The sequence below is a fragment of the Sinocyclocheilus anshuiensis genome, unplaced genomic scaffold (genome assembly GCF_001515605.1).
Source record: "Sinocyclocheilus anshuiensis isolate Anshui unplaced genomic scaffold, SAMN03320099.WGS_v1.1 scaffold763, whole genome shotgun sequence".
In the NCBI taxonomy this organism is placed as follows: Eukaryota; Metazoa; Chordata; class Actinopteri; order Cypriniformes; family Cyprinidae; genus Sinocyclocheilus; species Sinocyclocheilus anshuiensis.
The window spans coordinates 1,198,707-1,206,662 of record NW_015548255.1 but is presented as its reverse complement, the minus strand read 5'-3'; the positions used below and the strand labels follow the sequence as shown (position 1 = coordinate 1,206,662).

At 43.7% G+C, this 7,956-nt stretch overlaps 1 long non-coding RNA gene across 1 annotated transcript in view; it reads right to left on the bottom strand.

Moving 5' to 3' along the window:
* LOC107655427 (uncharacterized) overlaps positions 1-2,688 on the bottom strand; it is a 21,804-nt gene extending 19,116 nt beyond the window's left edge. The window contains exon 1 of the long non-coding RNA XR_001630435.1: positions 2,636-2,688. This is a non-coding gene — a long non-coding RNA (uncharacterized LOC107655427). The remainder of the gene's footprint in view (positions 1-2,635) is intronic.
* Positions 2,689-7,956: the final 5,268 nt, after the last annotated feature.

Genomic DNA, 7,956 nt, shown 5'->3' with positions numbered 1-7,956 from the left:
CCGGCCAACGAGTTGGTGTTTTTTCAATGTATGCTTCAGACACGGGTCACGACGAGGCGTTCCCCATAGCGAGCCCTAGAGGACGCAGTTCAAAGTTCCCATGAAAGGGAACCGCTTCTCAATATTATTAACTCGTCGTTATCTTTAGTTCATGTCCCAAAACCATTTAAGCTGGCGGTTATTAAGCCTCTTATTAAGAAACCACAATTAGATTCTAGCGAACTGGCAAACAATTAGATTCTAGTGAACTGGCAAATTACAGACCCATTTCAAATCTTCCGTTTATGTCTAAAATTTTAGAAAAAATGGTGTCTGCTCAATTGTGCTCCTTCCTGCAAAAAAATATCTATGAAGAATTTCAGTTAGGTTTCAGGCCCCATCATAGCACAGAAACTGCACTTGTCTTTGCTATTTTTAATATACATGTTGCCCCTTGGTAATATTATTAGAAAATACGGGATTAGTTTCCATTGTTATGCTGATGATACTCAACTATATATTTCAACAAGACCAGATGAAACTTCTAAATTATCTAAGCTAACAGAGTGTGTTAAAAATGTAAAAGACTGGACGACCAATAATTTTCTCCTATTAAATTCAGAATAAGACAGAGATATTACATATTGGACCAAAAAAACAGTACACAGAATCTCGTAGATTACAATTTGCATCTAGACTGATGTACTGTTACTTCCTCTACAGTCAAAAATGTGGCTGTTATATCTAGGTGTGAGAACCAGAAGGGCGTAACTGACATTTTGGGCGAAATGGAGATATATATCAAATGAAAGCTCTTGATAAGCTCTTTCTACTGCCAAAAGTGAATTCTTAATAATTTTGGAGTTATTATTTATCTCGTCAAAAGTTTCACAATTTATTTCCAGAACATGATGCATGATGAGATACACTCGAATACCACTCCGGAGCGTATTGGGAGATACGAGGGTCTGTATTATTCACTATTGGGGATAGTGTAACAAAAAAAACAGCCTCTTGTCTCCTTTCCCACGTACTGCCAAAGTGGAAGCGTTAGCATTAGCCGTTAACGCTTTTTTGGCTAAAGGTTGCAGGCTTGCCTTCTAGTGGCTTTGAAAAACAGCAGCAGCAACGTGGCTTTAAGAAAAGTTTGGACCGAAGAAATGGAGCGGAATTTTTCAGAACAAATCATCACGCAAACAGCTCATTTGTATTAGCACTAATTTCTTCTCGACATCTATTTTCAAATAAACAACTCTTTTTTCACTTGTTGTTTCGCGTCATTCCCGTTCAACTTCTCGCGTGTGTTTTCTTGACAAAACGTGGTTTGGGGACCTGATAGAGTCGTTGGGTGACAGAATTGTTGTCAGCTCGTGTAGTGTGTCACCCCCTGTTGTGGATCAGTTACATAGTGTCACGTAGTGTGAACACCACAGCGACTTCAAGACAGACAATCAAGTCATGTTTGAACAGCACAACGATCTGCCGACGTTTAAAGTCGTGTAGTGTGAACTAGGCTTAAGTCATTCATCCCACTATCAACAGGCACGTCATGTAGGCTACAGTTCTTGTATTTCATTTGGGCACCACAAGGTGTCACTGTGGCCTCAAAGCTTACCCCTTGCCTACTCTGACTCGATTACTATTCCTGAGGTAAAACACGCCTTCCTCATTATGGATAAAGAAATGTAGAAATAAATACGTAAATAAATACATAAATGTGGAAATAAATAAATGTATAAATAAATAAAAGAATAAATAAAATGTGGAAAAATAAACAAATATACATAAATAAGGAAATAAAAGTATAGTATTTGTATATTTATTTATATATTTATTTATTTTTAAATTTCTTTGTATATTTATTTATTTCTAATTTTGTCAGGTTTGGCATTCCATAAAAGTGAATACATGAGTACAGTAAGTTTACAAATGAAAGCAATAAAACAAATATTAAAAGCTGAAATGCATCACATGATATGCAAAATATGGCACTGAATCTCATATATCAATCAAAATATGAATATCATGAATCAAAATATGGTACTGAAGCAAAATAGGCTCCTACAATGTGACTTACGATTTAATTCGATTACGATTCATCTTGTCATTCAATTCTGTAATTAATAGCACACACACATAAAACGCAGTCTCTTTCATATTTATTCACCAGCTGTTATCAAAAAGAACGTGTCAAAGAGCATGACAGACGTTCTGTCTGTATTTCAAGTTACTCAGCAATAGGTGTTAACACAAAACACATTTTGTAGTGTACTCTAGGGGCCAGCGATATGACCAAAATCGTATTTCACGATTAGAGTAATTTTATTTCACAATAACAATATATCAAAACACAGGGTAGTCATTTTTGGTTTATTTTATCTGTGCTATTAAAAATAAAAATATAATTATTAATAATAATAATAATAATAATAATTGCGTCAAAGATGCAAAAACAAACAAACAATAGAACAAATAAGAAAGATGCAAATGAAATAAAGTGATTTATTTTTTTTCAGGTACAGTAGGTATTTACAGTATTTAATAGTATCATTAAAGTAAGAAATAATATAATAAACAATCTTTACTGTATGCACTTTGTACATAAACAGTAGACCATTTAAATGTAATTATTTATTCTTGAGGAGATGAGTCCTACCTTTTTAGCCAGTCTGAGAGTATATGACGACCTTGTTCTCTGTTCCAGGAAACTCACAATGACTGAAATCATAGTGTGTACTTTCAGTTTTGAAATCACCTGCTTCTTGCGGATGTTAACAATGACCTGAATAGCAATGGCCACAATCAAACAGCAATAGACGTTGTAGGTGTTGAAAAACAAACAAACTGACATGTAATATTTTATTTGTGTTTCATTCTAGTATCAATGTCACAGGTTGCTAAGTATAAAGCACACGACAAAGGAATAGAATCCAAGAGAGTTATTTTAATAAATCCAAGGAGTAAACACAGGGGAAAAACCAACCTCTATTTACAAACAATACTGGACACTGAACTGAATTAAACAAGGAGTTTAAATGCACAAGGCAAAATCAGGGAGAACAGAAACAGTTGTGTAGGTAATTAATCAAAAACCATGGAGACAAACGAGGGAACTCAGGCAAACGAGAACACAGATAAACTAAACCAAACAGAACAGAATATACATGTTACAGTACTCCCACCTCCCAGAAGGTACGTCCTCGCACCATGGAGCAGCCCAACTAAGGGTAGGGAGGGTAGGGGCTCTGGAGGTGGATGACGGGCAGATGAGGGGCAGGCAAAAAGAAGGAGTGACAGTTCTAAGGACCAGGAAGGAACCAGGAGCAGGAGGAGCCAGGCAGGGACCCAGACCGCAGCCAGGACGGCGGCCAATGGTGGAGTCCATGGAGAGAGGAGCCATGGTGGAAGTAGGGCTGGTGACACCAGGGGGCCGACTGATGGAGACATGCCGATGGAGTAGGACGTGAACGACCTACCGGGTTTGGCGAGCTGAGGGTGACCTGAGGGATCTACAGAGGCCAGCGGAGGCTGGGTTGATGGACTGGCTGGCAGAGACAGAGTAGGAGGGAGTAGTAGGCTGGGCGGGACCCTCCATGAGGCTGGAGACAAGGACCTGTCTGATGAAGGAAACGAAGGTGAGCTGGGTAGAACCAGTGAGAACTCTGGAAATACATAGCTGGACGAAACCAGCGGAGGCGGGAGAAGCCAAAAATCATCCTCATTTAAATAATCAAAATGGTCAGAGGCAAGCGGCAGCTCACCCTCAGCGGTGGGAGTGTGGGCTGGGTCCTTTTTAGCTCCCTCGTTCTCAACAAGGCCACCCACGGCGACACGCGTCGATGCTGGCTCACGTACCTGGTCAGACCTCAGAACGAGCTTGGGCTCTGGGGTGATGATCCGCTCTGTCGCTCTCTCTGGCGATGGCTCTTCAAACATTTGAATGAGATAATTATGTTGTTTTAATGACATATCATCTCATTATTATGAAAAAAGATATTGTTTTAACGTCATAATATCTCGTTATAACCAGAAAACATGTAATTTTAACGAGATAATTATGTCATTTTAACAACATATCCCCTCGTTATTATGAAAAAATATGTCATTTTAATGAGAAAAGGATGTTGTTTTAACGATGTAACATCTCGTTAATATGAGAAAATATGTAGTTAAAATTACATAACATCTGAGTGGAAAAAAATAATATGTGTGTGGCAGCAATGGGTCACCGTAGAAAGCACAGGGGAAATACCAACCTCTAATTACAAACAATACCAGACACTGTACTGAACAAAACAAGAAGTATAAATACACAAGAAGAAATCAGGGAGAACAGAAAGTGTGTTGGTCAAAAGAGGACGATATCCGCTTAGTCATGCCTGGAGCTGATCCGTGTTGGTCGCTGAGGAAATACATCAACTTTGCGCTGGAAGTGGACCGTCGGATCGGCTTTTACCGTGGACGAAGCGGAGTCCAGCCCGAGGTCATCACATGTGGTTGCCGCAACAAGCCCGCCCGCCTCCGCTCACTCTAGGCTGCCAGCCGCCGCTCACTCTAGCCCGCCGCCCTCCGCTCAGTATGGGCTCGGTCCCAGACCTCCTCACTGTGTTGTAACCAGTCTGTGACTGAAGGGAGGTCGGTGGGCTCGCCAGCCCAGGGGAGCAAGGGCGGTTGGAAGCCCAGCATGCACTTAAAGGGAGTCACCCCTGTGGCGGGTTTCATGAGGGAATTCTGAGCATATTCCGCCCAAAACAAGTACCTGCTCCAGTCTGATTGTCGTTGCTGGCAATACGATCGAAGGAACTGGATGATCTCCTGATTCAGGCACTCTGTCTGTCCGTTGGACTGAGGATGGTAGCCAGATGTGAGGCTGATGTTTACATTGAGGTGTTTGAAGAAGGCGGTCCATACCCTTGAGGTGAACTGGGGACCCCGGTCTGAGACAATGTCCTCAGGCAGACCATAGAAACGAAACACATGATTGCACAGTAATTCAGCAGTTTCAAATGACGTGGGGAGTTTAGGCAGGGGAATTAGATGGCATGCTTTGGAAAATCGGTCTACAATCGTAAGTATAGTGGTATTACCTTGAGAGTTGGGTAGGTTGGTGATGAAGTCAATGGCGATGTGAGACCAAGGCCGTTGTGGCGTGGGCAATGGGTGTAACAGGCCTGCTGGTAGCTGTCTGGGTGATTTAGAAGTGTTGCAGGTAATGCAGTTTCGGACGTATTTGTGGTATCAGATAACAGAGTGGGCCACCAGAATCGGTTTTGGACCAGATGTGCAGTGGCAGCGATTCCAGGGTGTCCCGAGCTGGGCAGAACCTGTACTTGTGTCAATAGACGCTCTCGTAGTGATTCAGGAACATAGGTGAGATTGGGGGGGCTTTCAGGCGGTGGTGGATTCTGGAGATTCAAGTTGTTTGGTTCGGTCATGATGTCCCACTGTACGGGTGCGATGAGGAGGTTCTCAGGAATTATACTTTCATTGATGTTTGAGCAGCACGTCTCCTCCGTTTGACGAGAGAGAGCGTCGGTCTTGATATTCTTGGTACCGGGTCTGTATGATACAGTAAACTGAAATCTAGTGAAGAATAACGCCCACCTTGCCTGTCTGGGGTTCAATCGTTTGGCCGAGTGTAGGTATTCGAGGTTCTTTTGATCGGTGAGGACTACAAATGGGTGTCAGGCGCCCTCCAGCCAGTGGCGCCATTCCTCTAATGCTAATTTCATGGCCAGAAGTTCACGGTTGCCCACGTCGTAAATTCGTTCGGCGGTGGTTAGCTTGCGTGAGAAGGCGGCGCAAGGGTACATCTTTGCTGGTGATCCGTGACGTTGGGAAAGTATCGCACCTACCCCAGTGTTAGAGGCATCGACCTCGACAACGAATGGGCGTTCAGGATCAGGATGTCGGAGGATAGGTGCTGAAGTAAACCGAGTCCTTAGTTCATCGAATGCCTGTTGTGATTCCGAAGACCAGGTCAATTTAGTGGGGTGACGTTTATATCGCTTAGTCATGGCGGTCAAAGGAGCGGCGATCGAACTGAAGTTCCTGATAAATCGCCTGTAGAAGTTCGCGAACCCCAGGAAGCGTTGTAAATCTTTGACTGTCTGGGGAAGCGGCCATTCCAGAACTGCCCTGACCTTCCTCTCATCCATCGCTACCCCCTCCTGGCTGATCACATACCCCAGAAAAGTTGTGCTTCTTTGAAGGAACTAGCATTTCTCCGCTTTAGCGTAGAGTCAATACTGAACGAGGCGCTCTAGTACAGATCTGACATGACGAATGTGTTGTTCCAGGGAATTTGAATAGATCAGGATGTCGTCGATGTACACGATCAACCATCTGTTGAGCATGTCCCGAAAAACGTCATTCATGAAGGATTGGAAGATCGAGGGACTGTTTGCCAGGCCGAAGGGCATAACCCGGTATTCGTAGTGCCCACTAGTGGTAGAGAATGCCGTTTTCCATTCGTCCCCCTTTCGAATGCGGATAAAGTTGTAAGCATTGCGTAGATCCAACTTGGTGTAGTATTTGGCCTGGCAGAGCTGTTCTAGCGCTGCGGGGACCAGTGGTAGAGGATAACGAAACTTAACAGTAATATCATTAACCCCCTGGGGTCGACAGTTCCGCCAGCGGAACTTTTTGCAGATTTTAATGATGACAGCGAAAAGAACTAAAATGCTCCTTCATACTTGACCATACATATAAGAGTAATACAGCATTTAAATCTGTAAAGGGTCTACTTTTATTTGTGTACACTCACAATATCAACAAAACACTGTGCTTTTGCAAAATAAAGAAAATATACAGGGTGTGCTTTTAGCCGTCTCATTCTCCGCGCATATCTTTTTACTGGAGCTCCGAATTCAGTCCCCTCCGAAACAGGAGTTTTAATGTGTCCTCGATCCAACCTGTCTGGGCGGCAAGGGTGCGAAAGGACAGAGCGTACTCGGCTGCTGGTCTCCTTCCTTGCGAAAGTGTCAACAGTTGGTCTCCTGCACTTTTCCCCTCCGCGGGATGTTCAAAGACTTCGCGGAAGTGTTGGAGAAAGGTTGTGAAGGTGGGAAATGAAGAACCATCCACTCCCCAAACGGCGGTAGCCCAATCCAGCGCCCTCCCCGTGAGCAATGAACACACAAAGGCAATGCGGCTAGAGTCTGTGGGGTACAGCGAGGGCTGTTGATTAACAAAGATTGAACACTGAAGCAAGAACCCTTTGCATCTGGCAGGGTCTCCGTCGAATTTCTCTGGGAAAGCTAGTCGTGGGCTCACTGGGGATGTGGGTGATGTTAGGGGTGTTTATTGCGTACACAGACAAGACAGGGTCAATCACCAGTAGATACAATAGCGGAGGCTAGGCTGAGACAGAACGTGGGACGGGCAGGAGGTCGAGGCAGGCGGCAGACAATCACAGTAGTAGAACAATCCAAGTCAGGGCAGGCAGAGACAGATCAGAGTACGATAAACAGTCCAAGGTCAAACGAGTAGGCAAGATACAGGGTAAACGCTCAGAAGTGACAGCCGGGGCAAATCAAGACTTCGCAGTGAGTTGCTGTGAGTGTTTGGCTTAAATGTGTGTGTGCGTGATTCAATGCAGGTGTGTGTGTGCAATCAGTCCCAGGTATGAGGCATGATGGGAACTAGAGTCCGAATGGATAAAGTCAATATTCAGGAAAGAGTTCCCTCTGGTGGTGAGGAGGCGGCGGTATGGAAGCCTCCTCTGTAACAGTTTGTCATTTCTCCGATCACAAATGCAGACATGGTTTTATGTTTACGTGGCGCGATGCAACGCAACGTGTAAAAGACAGTATAAATCATTAGAATCCGTAATTATGTCCCCACTGGATTGAACAAATACCTCGTTTATAATGGGTTGTAATATTTTTGTCTCGTCGCTCAGTCCGGACAGGGCATCACAATATGGTAAGGGGCGTAACATTTCTGTCACACGCTTGAGGTATTCGGCCAATCACA